This window comes from Panulirus ornatus, chromosome 30, assembly GCF_036320965.1.
Source record: "Panulirus ornatus isolate Po-2019 chromosome 30, ASM3632096v1, whole genome shotgun sequence".
Lineage (NCBI taxonomy): Eukaryota > Metazoa > Arthropoda > Malacostraca > Decapoda > Palinuridae > Panulirus > Panulirus ornatus.
Genome location: NC_092253.1, coordinates 5,230,001 through 5,244,020, shown reverse-complemented (window position 1 = coordinate 5,244,020; position 14,020 = coordinate 5,230,001).

The following is a 14,020-nucleotide window of genomic DNA, read 5'->3' as shown; positions in this document are numbered from 1 at the left end:
TCTAGCGTTGGAAATGCACCAGCCGAAAACTACCCTCGCGAAGGTTACCGAGGGAAATGGAAATTGAAGTCACGAAAGAAGGAAACAAAAATGAAGTCACGAAAGAGAAAAAAGATGAAAATAGATATTGAAGAACTAAGATCATGGATAGAGTAATGTAAACGTAATATAGTGATAGAGAAATGGTGATAGTCATAGTGTAAGACTCACGCACACTTATAATTAATCTTTCATTAGCTATTTGTGATTATCATCTTACTACTGTGAGTTACATAGAGTTAGATGCATGTTACCAAGGGCTCACTGTTCCCACGGGCTACTGTTAACCAGGATGTTTGAACACGTAAGAGCTGATCTGTTATTTGAACACGTAGTTGAATGGGTGTTGACGAACTCCAACATAACCCCTGCCTGTGTGACTTGAGGGGACACACTAGCCAGCCTCGCCACACTATTCACTAGAGTGTGTCGTAGTGTGTCAAAAGACTATAGCCCAGAGTATTACAGATGGACGTACACATTTTTGTAACAAATCTACAAAGGCCGCCTGATCTTCATTGAGTACCACAAACGAAGAAGACCTGATCTCCATCCTATCAACTCAACCTTACAATAGAGTAATGGTAGTCTTTGATTAGATATCAATATTACTGATGAGATTAGAATCTATATTTTTTTCTTCCGTAGTAACCGACAGGGTTTGGGCAGAACGTGTCCTACGCGAAGCCATCTCGAGTTGGAGAAAAAATGAGAGAAAAAGGAAAGTAAAAGATTAACCAGGGCCTCCGCAGGTATTTCAAGACATTGCCTTTAAAGGAAAAAAATGGTTGTATGAAGAATAAAAGACAAAAGAAGGAAGAGGGCTCCACGGCTCAGCTACTCAAAGGAAGAAGAAGGCGTCGTAAGAGCTAATTAGGTGGGTACGAAAGCAGATGAAGAAGGAGTCTCTCCACTTCGAAACGGGGTGTTGCTAGACAAGTCATTACAGGAATACCAAATACCAGTCAACATTTACGTAAACTACATGTATTATTCTAGCTTAATTATAGTTTTTTTTTTACAACTCGAGTTAGAGAAAAAAAAAAGGGTGTATCCTAAAGTAGAGAATTACCAGATATTAGTATTCTGGCTGGAATCAAATAAAGAGCATATCCAGTGTATTACATCAATGTTTACCTGTGGAGTTGAAGTCACTTTAATTAGAGTATTTATTTTGGTACAGATTACTGTTTATTTTCAACAGAAAACCTCAAAAACTCTTACCTTCTTTTATTTTCTTACTTTCTGAAATATTACATGACTACAAAAATGGAATATATATATATATATATATATATATATATATATATATATATATATATATATATATATATATATATATATATATATATATATATATATATATATATATATATATATATATATATATGTGTGTGTGTGTGTGTGTGTGTGTGTGTGTGTGTGTGTGTGTGTGTGTTTATGTGTGTGCATGTGTGTGTGTGTGTGTGTGTGTATGTGTGTGTGTGTATGTGTGTGTGTGTGTGTGTGTGTGTGTGTGTGTGAAGTGAATAGATAGTGGTTGGCTTCAGGCACAAGGAGCTTTGAAATACAGTTATTTATACGCATTTCTCCTATACATTTACTGGTTGTTAACTAATGGGCTTAGAAAAGATGCAAATAGATCACCTTCCTCTCACCATGTTTATAAATGGCAAACAAGAAACGAAAAGAGATTTTTGCACACGTTTGATCAATGAAGACCCGTTACGTGTTATTTGTTCATATATATATATATATATAACACACCATGTTCTTCATAGAAGAAGTTAGAAAAAACGCAAAGAAAATCCTCACGAAGATGAATTTTTACACTTTCTTATTTTCACTGCATTGGAGAGTCGAGCCTCGAGCTCCCCTAGAGAGAAAGAGAGAGAAAAAAATTGAATAAGATTCTCCTGCAGGCAGACCTCAAGCTATGTTCTTGACCTCAGCCGCTGGTCTCTGGGCTTACGGGTCATTTATATTCATTGAGTCTGGCGAGGTCATGGCCGGGAGTGTAGTCCTGGAGGGTGGGGTGGGGTATGGGTGGAGGCTGGTGGGTGGAGTGGGTGGGTGGAGTGGGTAGGGTTAGTAAGAACTGCATCGTGGGGCTAGTCAACCCCATTGATCTTACCCTAGTCCCTTGAGTTAGTTATCTGGTGTAGCCTTAGCACATTGGATACACCACACCCAGTGGTGTATCTCTAACCCACTGGATTTCCCGATTGGTGTCGCCCTACGGCACTGAATTAGAGCCCAGTGGTGTAGACTTAGCACACTGGACTACCCCAGTGGTCTAGCCCCAGGACATTGTCCTAGTCTATTGGTGTAGCTCAAATTATTACTGGGATTCGATTTCTTTCTACTTTCTTCGTCCCTTCTTTCAGTGTCTTCTGTCTCTCTCTCTCTCTCTCTCTCTCTCTCTCTCTCTCTCTCTCTCTCTCTCTCTCTCTCTCTCTCTCTCTCTCTCTCTCTCTCTCTCTCTCTCTCTCTCTCTCTCTCTCTCTCTCTCTCTCTCTCTCTCTCACCCGAAAGCTCATCAGGCATACACCCCTTCCTCTGTGCCCGCAACGGACTATGAATAAATTCTTGCTCACTTCGCGTATTTTGTTATGTATATACATATATATATATATATATATATATATATAGAGAGAGAGAGAGAGAGAGAGAGAGAGAGAGAGAGAGAGAGAGAGAGAGAGAGAGAGAGAGAGAGAGAGAGAGAGAGAGAGAATCTCTCATGTCCTTTCTTCACGACGAAGTCTTCCAATCTAAGACCACCCCTCCTTTCCCCCAAAGCTCTCCCCAACCCTCCCCACTTTACCCCTGGACAAGCAGCGTAATCACACAACAGTGAAACACGACACAATCTGCTTCTTCTGTTTGTGATGCAAACATCAGAGAAGAATATCTTCTCCAGGCCAACGATGGTCGGAAAGTGGCTGGGAGAAGGAACAGTACGAAAAATATCCCCAGGAGTAAAAAGAGAGACGCGAGTTAAAGTATCAGGGAGGAGGCAGGGAGGGGAAAGAGGGGCTATTGGCTTCTGGTGTGAGAGTAATGGAGCTGAACGTGGGGTAGGATTCGCTGGGTAATCCTACGCTTACTCGAGATCGAGGGAAAATGATCTAATTCTATTTCTTTTAGGCATTTATATATAGATAGATAAATGGATTGATAGATAAATATATAGATATGAAGGAACTATCCAAATAGAAAGCTAAAGCAATATATGTGATGATATTTAAGTAAGATTAGAGGAGACATCTACGTTTTTCTTCCAATTACTGTCAAAGTGAAAAAAAACCAACATTTTGATACAACCATAACTAAACCACTTTTAGAAACCATGAGACCATGAGAGCACCCTCGAAAGATGTGGCCCACGCTCCTACGTCTGACTTAGAGTGTTGGAGAATTTCTCAGCTCACTTCACGTAATGCCATGGGTTAGTCCTCATGGCAACCGATCGTCTAGAGGGTTACTACGTTAACTCATATATCACTTGAGTTAGCCAGTATTTCGTCTTCCCACTACAGACAGACCAGGGGACATGCAGCTTATCTGTCTTCAGCGATTGGACCGGCGAGCCATGGAGCGTGAGATGACCTCGCCAAACCTCGAACCTTTGGTCTGTCTGCTGTCACATCAGGTCACCGAGGCAGAAGAATTTTGGACGTTCTCACTTTTCACCGGGTGCCACTCCCCTTGTCTCTCACCTCGCCTTTGGCCTGGCCCATGACTCAGTCCTGTAGATACGAAGGGGTTTATAACTCTCTGTGGCTTCTGTGAGGCGGATACCACGTCAGACGAACATGCGTGTGCGAGCACCAGTGACCTCGAGGTCATCTGTTGCCTCGCACTGGTGGCCTCCAGAATGCGTAGGGGTTAGGGGGATTAGAATCACATTGTTCCGTGATCCTCCTTCATTCTGCTCTCTTAATTAATCACACTGCCCGCCACCCGACTCTCTTCTTATACCTTTGTGTGTCCTTCCTAAGGAATAATGCTCTTCATCTCTAATCTGCACTGCAGCACCTGGTTCCAGCTTTGCAAATGCAACATTAGTGACACTTGCATGACTCGGGGAGGTGGTTTCCTTCCAATGAATAAGTAGCCAAAGGCTCTATAGTTCATTTTTCTTTTTATGACCGTTATAGTTTCATAATTCTGTTCCTTATTTGATAATTTTCAAAGCTATGAAATATCAGTTTACGTGTTTATGGATTAAAGAAATTTACACAGCAGTCATTGGGATTATCATGAGGTGTCGATGACTCTGGCCCACTTTATGAGGTGTGAGGTGCAGTCATTCTCTTCTCACACCAACGAACATTACAAGCATGTTTTTAAATGTACTTATTCTTCTCCCTGTAACAAACACACACACACACACACACGCACTCACACACACACACACACACACACACACACACACACACACACACACACACACACACGAAAAGAGTGCACCAATCATCTGTCTTCCATTCTTCGATGAAAAATAATTCTCAGAACATGCGAGCATCTTTGGGGAAAACACGAGTCGTAAAAACCTACAGACGATCTACGGGGAGAAAGTTAGCGAAGCAGGCGACACTAATGGTCTGTGTTCTGAGTAACGAATGTCAAACTTTTGATAATGGAGGAGGACCTTGGTTGATATTAAGATAAAAAACGAGTTCTAATGTCTTCCGTGTTCAATAACTTGTGGACTTTGCTGCTAGAGACTTTGTGATATATATATATATATATATATATATATATATATATATATATATATATATATATATATATATATATATATATATATATATATATATATATATATATATATATATATATATATATATATATATATATATATATATATATATATATGTATATATATATATATATATATATATATATATATATATATATATATATATATATATATATATATATATATATAAATTCTTTATTGTGTAGTATACTACTCTCTTCTCGTGGTGTGATTTGAAGTTATAAATAAAATTATTTGTCAATATCGAATATAACCAAAGAGGACTTAATACCTTGGTTTAATTTCCTGAGATAATAGGTTTCTAAGCCGATCAGGACCCCCACAGCTGATGCTAATTTCCACATGCCCGCCAAATTAAACCCCTGATCAGCTAATTCCAACATCGCGTCTTGTGCATATTCGCCCCAAAAAACAAAAATCGATGTTCCATGACAGTCACTAAAATGCAGTATGATAAAACTTTATTCATAAAATAATATGTCAAAGTGGGATGCAGAGATATCTCTTAGACCTTTTGATCTATCGAAAGACAAAGGGTAAATGATAATCTTAGAATGTCTAAAACATCCCAGAGTTGTGTCAGGAACTTGTAAACAAATGTTGGAGGTAGTCTCCAGCCCAGACCTCTGTCGCCAGGAGGTAAACATAATAAGAAAAATGGCTACATCAACACGTTATCTCACACTAATTATCCCGGAGCAATAGCATACTTGATTGCTATTCTCACGAGTGTCTCTGTACCTGTTTAAGGAAGTTCCAGTTGGGAGTCTTGGATCGCTGACGATATGTACAGGGTTCAGGGTTGCCCCTTTGTCTCAAGATTACTACTATCCCATGACCAATACGCCTCCTCAGTCACAATGACCACTTGCATGTTATTCTGTTTGAACTATATACATACCTTCTGACTTTTGCCTCATTAATCTGTGAGTTTCTGGTATCTTCCGCTATGATGAACAGCTTCGAAAGGACCCAATAGTCTGTTTCTGTTTGAGTTCCTTCACATTTGTCTTCGTTTGTATTCTCAACTTCACTTTAAGACGATCCCACATTGAATCTAAAGCAAGATTATATACGTAATATATCAGAAATCTGTTTCTCAGGTATAGTTTACACCGTGAGAGTCAAAACCAAGACGACTTTTCATTTTTGAGCAACAGGATCTCGAGGCTGGATTATTTGCCCAGGAAAGTCTGCTATCGAGTAGAGAAATAAGATTTCGGGAAAAGATCGCTGAAGTTAGACAGAGATTTCGCCACAGGAGATTTCCCCTAAGACCTCGAAGGCTGTGAGGCGGGAGAAGGGAGGAGGTGTCTGACCTTCCCTGATAATGCTATTGTCATTGAGGATGTGTGCTAGGGTGGTGGCGTGGAGGGAAGGGTTGGAATGGAGGGGGGTCGGAGAGCACCCTCTTCAGGAGTTCAGGGGGAGGAAGACGAAGGAGGAGGGAGTTTAGTCCCAGTTTGCCTGAGGGCGGCTGCGTAGTACGAAAGAAGAAGAAGAAGAAGAAGAAGAAGAAGAAGAAGAAGAAGAAGAAGAAGAAGAAGAAGAAGAAGAAGAAGAAGAAGAAGAAGAAGAAAAAGAAGAAGAAGAAGAAGAAGAAGAAGAAGAAGAAGAAGAAGAAGAAGAAAAAGAAGAAGAAGAAGAAGAAGAAGAAGAAGAAGAAGAAGAAGAAGAAGTGTGTAGTTCACAGCTTTGTGCTCATTCTTAGATCCATCTAAGTGTTTTGAAATTTTCTATCATATACATTTCTGAGTCTGTATTTCTCAAGCTGTTAGCTCTTACTCGTGTGTTAAACATCCCATAAAAGTATGAGTTATGTGACGTTTCTTGTTAAGATAATCCATATTATCTCCCTTACTCATAATCTCTCTCATGAAATTATGGGTTAGATATACTATACATAGGAATCTCCCTGTATCTGCTCTTCGATCTTGTGTTTGTACACACACGTTTCATCAGATCTTCTTTGATAGCTTTGTATAAGATGAAAAAAAAACACTTGTGTGATGACATTGATAGACAGGTAGATGTCCACATCCATTACTACATGAATAGACGCGCCTGTTTACGAACATAACCCTTGGTCAAATTATGTAAGACTTGAATTTCACTTACTCGCTACTATACTGGATTTATAGAAAAGTGAAATAGACTGACAGATAAATACATGTTTCGCCAGACAATTTGATCTGAATGTCTGTTCTGATTTAGAACAATATAGATACAAAAACTGAAATTAGTAGATACTGAAGTAGAAAAATGTGTCCAATGATGCCATATGTAGCAATAGAGAAAATTAAGTAATACCTCAGATGCTGACGAGATCGTTGTCATATATCATAAGTTGGAGAAATTTATGAAAAATGTTCGAGACAAAGTTTGGCAATTCTCACTTTAACATATTCTCAATAAGTTTGATATAATGAGTTACATCGGTCACAAGACGGTGGGAATATATGCAAATGAGGCACACAAAGTATTGATAATGGGGGCTTCGTACGTCACGGGAATCCATGCATCTCGTACGTGATGAAAATGTATATGATCTCTCTCTCTCTCTCTCTCTCTCTCTCTCTCTCTCTCTCTCTCTCTCTCTCTCTCTCTCTCTCTCTCTCTCTCTCTCTCTCTCTCTCTCTCTCTCTCTCTCTCTCTCTCCACCACATAACAAGGGCCGATAGTCATCAATGCCAGACAGTCACATATAAAACACTACTTTCCCAGCAATGTCCATTAGACAGCTATCCATAGTGGAAAACCCACACAGATCAAAGCCAGTCTCGAAACTCTTCGAAATGAAACACTCACTTCACACAGAATACATTCATTTATTCCGAAATCCAGTTATCAATTTGATTGTTCACAATCTGTCATTCACCCTCTTTCCCTCCTATTTTTTTTTCCATTCACTCCTATTTTCCTATTTTCCATGTATTTTCCTCAGTTAACACACTCTCTCTCTCTCTCTCTCTCTCTCTCTCTCTCTCTCTCTCTCTCTCTCTCTCTCTCTCTCTCTCTCTCTCTCTCTCTCTCTCTCTCTCTCTCTCTCTCTCTCTCTCTCTCTCTCTCTCTCTCTCTCTCTCTCTCTCTCTCTCACTTACTTTGCAATTCCCATATCTCTACATAGCATTTCAAGCTAAGCTAAATTCTATCACGCAACACGTGTGAAAAGGATAGGCAGAAAAAAAAGAGAAATACAATTATCAAGCCATTAACCAGAGACACTCAGGGGAACATCACAGCCAAACATAGCCATAAGTAGCCATATATATATATATGACCATCGCAGTGGGGAGAAATCACCCAAAACAGATTAGAAGTGGTGGCATACTGGCGTCCCTTGGGGCTGTTATAAGTCCTGGACGAAATTAATCGCCTCGGCTGATAATTTTGCAACATCTAGCAAGGGGAAATTGCCGGAAAAGCTGATATCTGGTCGTTTCCAGCAAACTTTGCGACAGAAATAAGCATTCGGGGAGAAGAATAGCCGGGCTGGGACAACGGTGCGCCAAGTTGGCGACCTTTCCAGCCATTTACGAGAGCGAATGACCCTACCATAGTCTATACTGTGACCTTCAGCCAAATTAAAGAAATATAGAACCATCTGGGGAAGAAAAATTATGGGGGAGTTATGTGTCTAATAACCATTAACCAAGGTGGAGAATAACATAAAGCCATACGGGAAAAGAAACATTGAGTGAGGAAGGTAATGTGTATGAAATTCATGTATTGTTATTGTTACATATGTCCATCCAGGAGGGAAAATCAATTTTGGTAAGTGTGTATATACACACACACACACACACACACACACACACACACACACACACACACACACACACACACACACAAAGGCCAAGGGAAGAGCCTTTCTAGAGGAAAATTTCAAATTCCGTTGATGGCTGACGACAGGTAGCCAACTGGGCGTCATATACAACCACATGGCGCATAAATCTAGCCAGGTGAAATAGCCAGTCCGGCTGATGGAATAGCCAGGCTTAGGGCGGACGTAGCCGGAGATATTTAGGATTAGTGAGGGAGATTTATTTGGATTTGTCACACTCAGAGTGCTTCTACACCCTTAGTCAGGTTGAGAGGGGATATGAGTGAGGGGTTAGATAAGCCTGAGGAGGAGAAGAAGGAGGAGGAAGGTGAAGAAGAAGAAGAAGAAAAAGAGAAAGAGTAGATGAGAGGAAATGCATCGGATGATGAAAGGAGGAGGGACAGATAGGGAAGTAAGGGATGAAAATGTAAATGAAGCAACGAGAAAAAGAAAAAAATGGATTTTGCGAATTAATACCGAAACAAAAAATGAAAAGCAAAGAAGTGTAAAACCAATTAACGCTAATGGTAAAAGGAAGAGAAGGAGGAGGAGAAAAGTGTCGAAATGGAACGGTGAGAGGAGGAGGAGTTTGAAAAAAATAGAAGGAATGTAAATGTAAGGGAAAAAGATGGCTAGATGGCCGGGAGGGGAAGAAAATAGAAATTGTTGTAGAAAGAAAATGGTTAAAAAGAATATGATGAAAGGAATTAGTTCACACTAAAATCTCTCACATGTGTCACAGTATTCCCCCCCCAAAAAAAAACATCTGATCTGAGCAGGTGTTGTGAGTAGATGTTCCCCAGCCATACCGAATGTAGCAGATGTTCCCCTTCGTAGCCACTGGTCATCATCCACACCTGTGGTAGCACATGTCCTTGTAGCCACTGCTCAGCCACATCTCCTGTAGTAGATACTTCTCAGTATAACCACAAGAAAGAATTCACAGGTAAATATATTCTAGATTGTAATGACTAATAATGTTTGATAGAAAATCTACTAAACTCCCTTAGATTATCCAAAACTTTTAAATAGCTTTATAAATCACTTTGTAATACAATAAGCTCCATTATCTTTTATAATTTTCCCACAAATCTTTCAAAAGTTTCTCTAAGTATGAGACAAAAAGTTGAATTAGAAGAGAGAGAGAGAGAGAGAGAGAGAGAGAGAGAGAGAGAGAGAGAGAGAGAGAGAGAGAGAGAGAGAGAGAGAGAGAGAGAGAGAGAGAGAGAGAGAGAGAGAGAGAGAGAGAGAGAGAATGAGAGAGACTTGTTTTATTCACTAATTTACTTAATCTATTACTTGTTTTGATGCATATCTTATCTATTTTCTTCACGGGTGAATCAGTGTATGATACATTACTCCATTCTCTATCCATCTAGAAAAATGGGCAAAAAATACATGTTATACGTTGAGAAAACGGAAGAACAGGGCATTTCATCTCCACTTTCCTCACTCTGGTTTTCTAGAATATCTTATATTCTTCATAGAGGTAAACTGGATGAAGGTAAAGACTAATTATATGTCCAGCAGGAAGAATACACATATTAGAAGCAAGGATCCAGGCCAAGAGGATCGTGAAGTAAAGGAAAGAAGGAAGGAAGGGAGAGGAGGAGGAAGAAGGAGGAGGAAGAAGGAGGAGGAGGAGGAAGAAAAAAGGAGGTGGCTCAGGGAGAAGAACAGGAAGAAGATGAGGAAGAAGAAGAAGAAGAAGAGGAATAAACAGTAGTACCAGTTTGGCAGCAAAAGGTTCACTCTGAGAGTAATCCTTTGGGATTAAGTGAGGATTGACTTGGTCGGTAGGAGAGTTGATGAGGGGGCAGGGGGGAGAGGGGGATTGATGAGGGGGCAGGGGGGGAGATTAGCGACAAGAGGGAGAGGAGAAGTGAGGGGGAGAGGAGAAGTGAATGAAGAGGAGAGGAAGAATGAATGAAAGGGAAGGATACTGAGTGAAGGGAACCGGAGAACGAATGAAGGAAGGAAGGAGGCGGAGGGGGGGGGGCGTTGAGTGAAGGGAACCGGAGAACGAATGAAGGAAGTGAGGTGGGGCACGTTAACTGAATGAAGAGCAAAAGATGAATGAATTGAAGACGCAGAATAAGTGAAGGATGGGGAAAAGGAATAAAGGGGATAGGAAATGAATGAAGGGGAGAGGGAGAGTGAGTGAAAGGAACTGGAGTTTGAATGAAGGGGAATATGAAAACGAATGAAGTACAGCGGGATAACAAAACAAGGACGATAGAGAGAAGATTGAATGAAGTAAAATGGTGAATGACTGCTATATGAGAATAGGAAAATGAATGGAAAGGAAATGATGAATAAAAGAGAGATAGGGATAATGAATAGGGTAAGAAATGCTTACAGCTAGCTCGTAGAATTGTAACACTTTATCACACTCAAGAAAATTCTATTAGACGCAGTATTTGCATGATTACGCTAAGCAGGATGATCATTTATATTTTACTTTGAAATATGAATTTTCATTTATCACGGTGCAATCTTCATAAGAAAAAAAGAAGTCATACAGTTTACCAGATTTCTTTTCATATTTCTCTTATTTCTGAATAGGTTCATGATGGTATATTTCCACACACATACACACACACACACACACACACACACACACACACACACACACACCTAGCATCCACACACGCATACACACACACACACATTTAGAGAGAGAGAGAGAGAGAGAGAGAGAGAGAGAGAGAGAGAGAGAGAGAGAGAGAGAGAGAGAGAGAGAGAGAGAGAGAGAGAGAGAGAGAGAGAGAGAGAGAGAGAGATTAAACGTTCAACACGCCGAGCAAGTCTCAAAAATACTCTTTTTCCCATGTTGGATACACGGTCAAATTACTCTGATTTTTGTTGTGGCGTAGATTTGGCTCAGTACCCTGAATAGCAGCACACGTCAATATGTTTTGATATAGAGAGAATGAAATCCCAGTGACTTCGTCAACAGATATTTCTCATTAGGTTCCTCTAAATATCTGTAAAATCAATTTTCTGATGCCTATAGAAGACTTAAGACATATATAAACAAATCATACAGCTGCCTTAGAGAAATGATTGATCTATAAGGAACAAGAAACTTGAATAATTGAAGTATATAAAACTTACCATCGAACACCTTTTAGTCTTAAACATACAAAGGAAGGGGAAGGTTTCCAACCCGACGTTCGCAAGAGGATCTCTTGTGTTTCCACTGACGCCGGCAACATGGCACCACTGCTGCTCTGTATTATACATACCTGGTAGGACACGCTCACTTAATTGCCAACACACATTCCCTGGCAGGGGTGAGGGATTACTCTCTCCTGTTGATTTAAACTTCGCTGGATCAGTCCCGTCCTCTCAGAGCTGGTGGCTTAAATCTACAGCCTTATACTTGTATAGAGTCTGAATGCAAAATGGTATTGGTTATAGTTTCAGATCTCTCTCTCTCTCTCTCTCTCTCTCTCTTCTCTCTCTCTCTCTCTCTCTCTCTGTATACATATATATAGTATATATATATATATATATATATATATATATATATATATATATATATATATATATATATATATATATATATATATATATATATATATATATATATATATATATATATATATATATATATATATATATATATATATATATATATATATTTCTAGCCCTTCCTTGCTCAAGTCTACGTTATCCATGGTGTTACCGGCTGTGTATATGTCACAATTTCCATTTCACAGGATATCCTGCCTTAAATAACTGTAGACACGCAGCAGACTACTTGATACATGACATCTTTACCTCGTGTATCACAGCTCTATTACGAAATTATTACTCTAGCTCGAGGGCAAGGTTATTGCCAGCATGATATATGGGACTCGCCTGACGTGCAGCTGTGGTTCGAAGATCTTTCACTTAATACATACTCACTTTGCGATTGATGCATATACATATATATGAATATATATATATATATATATATATATATATATATATATATATATATATATATATATATATATATATATATATATATATATATATATATATATATATATATATATATATATATATATATATATATATATATATATATGTGTGTGTGTGTGTGTGTGTCTAACCATCTACCTCTATATCACTCTAAATCAACTTTTATTTGACAGGTACAACTTCAAACCTCCTCCGCTATGTTTGGCCACCCTACCCTAGACCCCTAGCGCGTTTAACATACAAATTGCTTCCCCGTCAAAAAATCCCCCGATGCCAATCTTCTCTCTCATCCCTCTTTTCAGCCCCACCATTCAGTCCATTGTAACAGAATATTAATCAATCCCTGTCTCTGATTTCTCCGTGTCCTGAACCCCCACTACAGAATGTACTGCAAAGTCCATGTGAGTGATTCAAAAAAAGAAAAGAAAAAAACTTTCCTTAAGTGTAAAGTACTCTACTCTGACTTGGTGTTTTACTTATATGTTAAGATGTTTAAGGGACAAATGCCTTGTTGATCATATTTTTGACATCTTGACACAGATATCTAATATGAACACCAAAGGCTTAGAGAAATAGACATAGACAATTCTAAAAGTTGAATTAGACTTGAATATAAACAGATTAAGTTATATCAAAATAGATTGACTTAAAAAAGGTTTCTAGATAGAGTTTCACGTTGGAGTGACAGGCAGACAGAATAAGAATTAGATTTATATATAAATTACATTTATATATATGAATTAGACTGAGTTACAACGAGAGAAAATTAAAACTACACCTGGACTGAATCGTGTATTGGATCCTCGTAATTTCTCCTTTCGTAAGTGCTATCCAACGAGAGCAAATTGTAACCACTTGAAAGCAATTTACATCCGTTAACTGCCTCACTACGCCATTGGTTATCGGTCGTAAACATCCATTTACTCATGGTGTGAAAATACAGCGGGCAGCATTAAGGAAATGACCCTTATGTACAGCAAACTAGTTTGGCATTGTCCTCAACGCAGCATGGTTATAACAGGCAGTTACAGTGTTGATATCCGAAGAGCTACGACAATATATACTTCAACAGGATATTCCTTTAACGTAGGCAGATATGGTGGAATGACACAGTTATTCTGACTTGAAAACAAGAAAAAAATATCATGTGTTTACTATGCATTTTTTAAATGCCATCATTCTCATTTATCATTTTCAATAATGACCATATGAGTAGCGTCAGTTATCATCCACAGTTTTTCATATATCAAGTGTGTTTAATATTTGAGGAATTGATTTTACGAAACTATTCATTAATGTCTCGTTCGTTACCCCCTCTAGCGCAGTGCCTTATGTAACAAGACTTACATATATTTTCATATCTAAAAGTCACACCCTGGAGCAGCATTTGTAGTAGC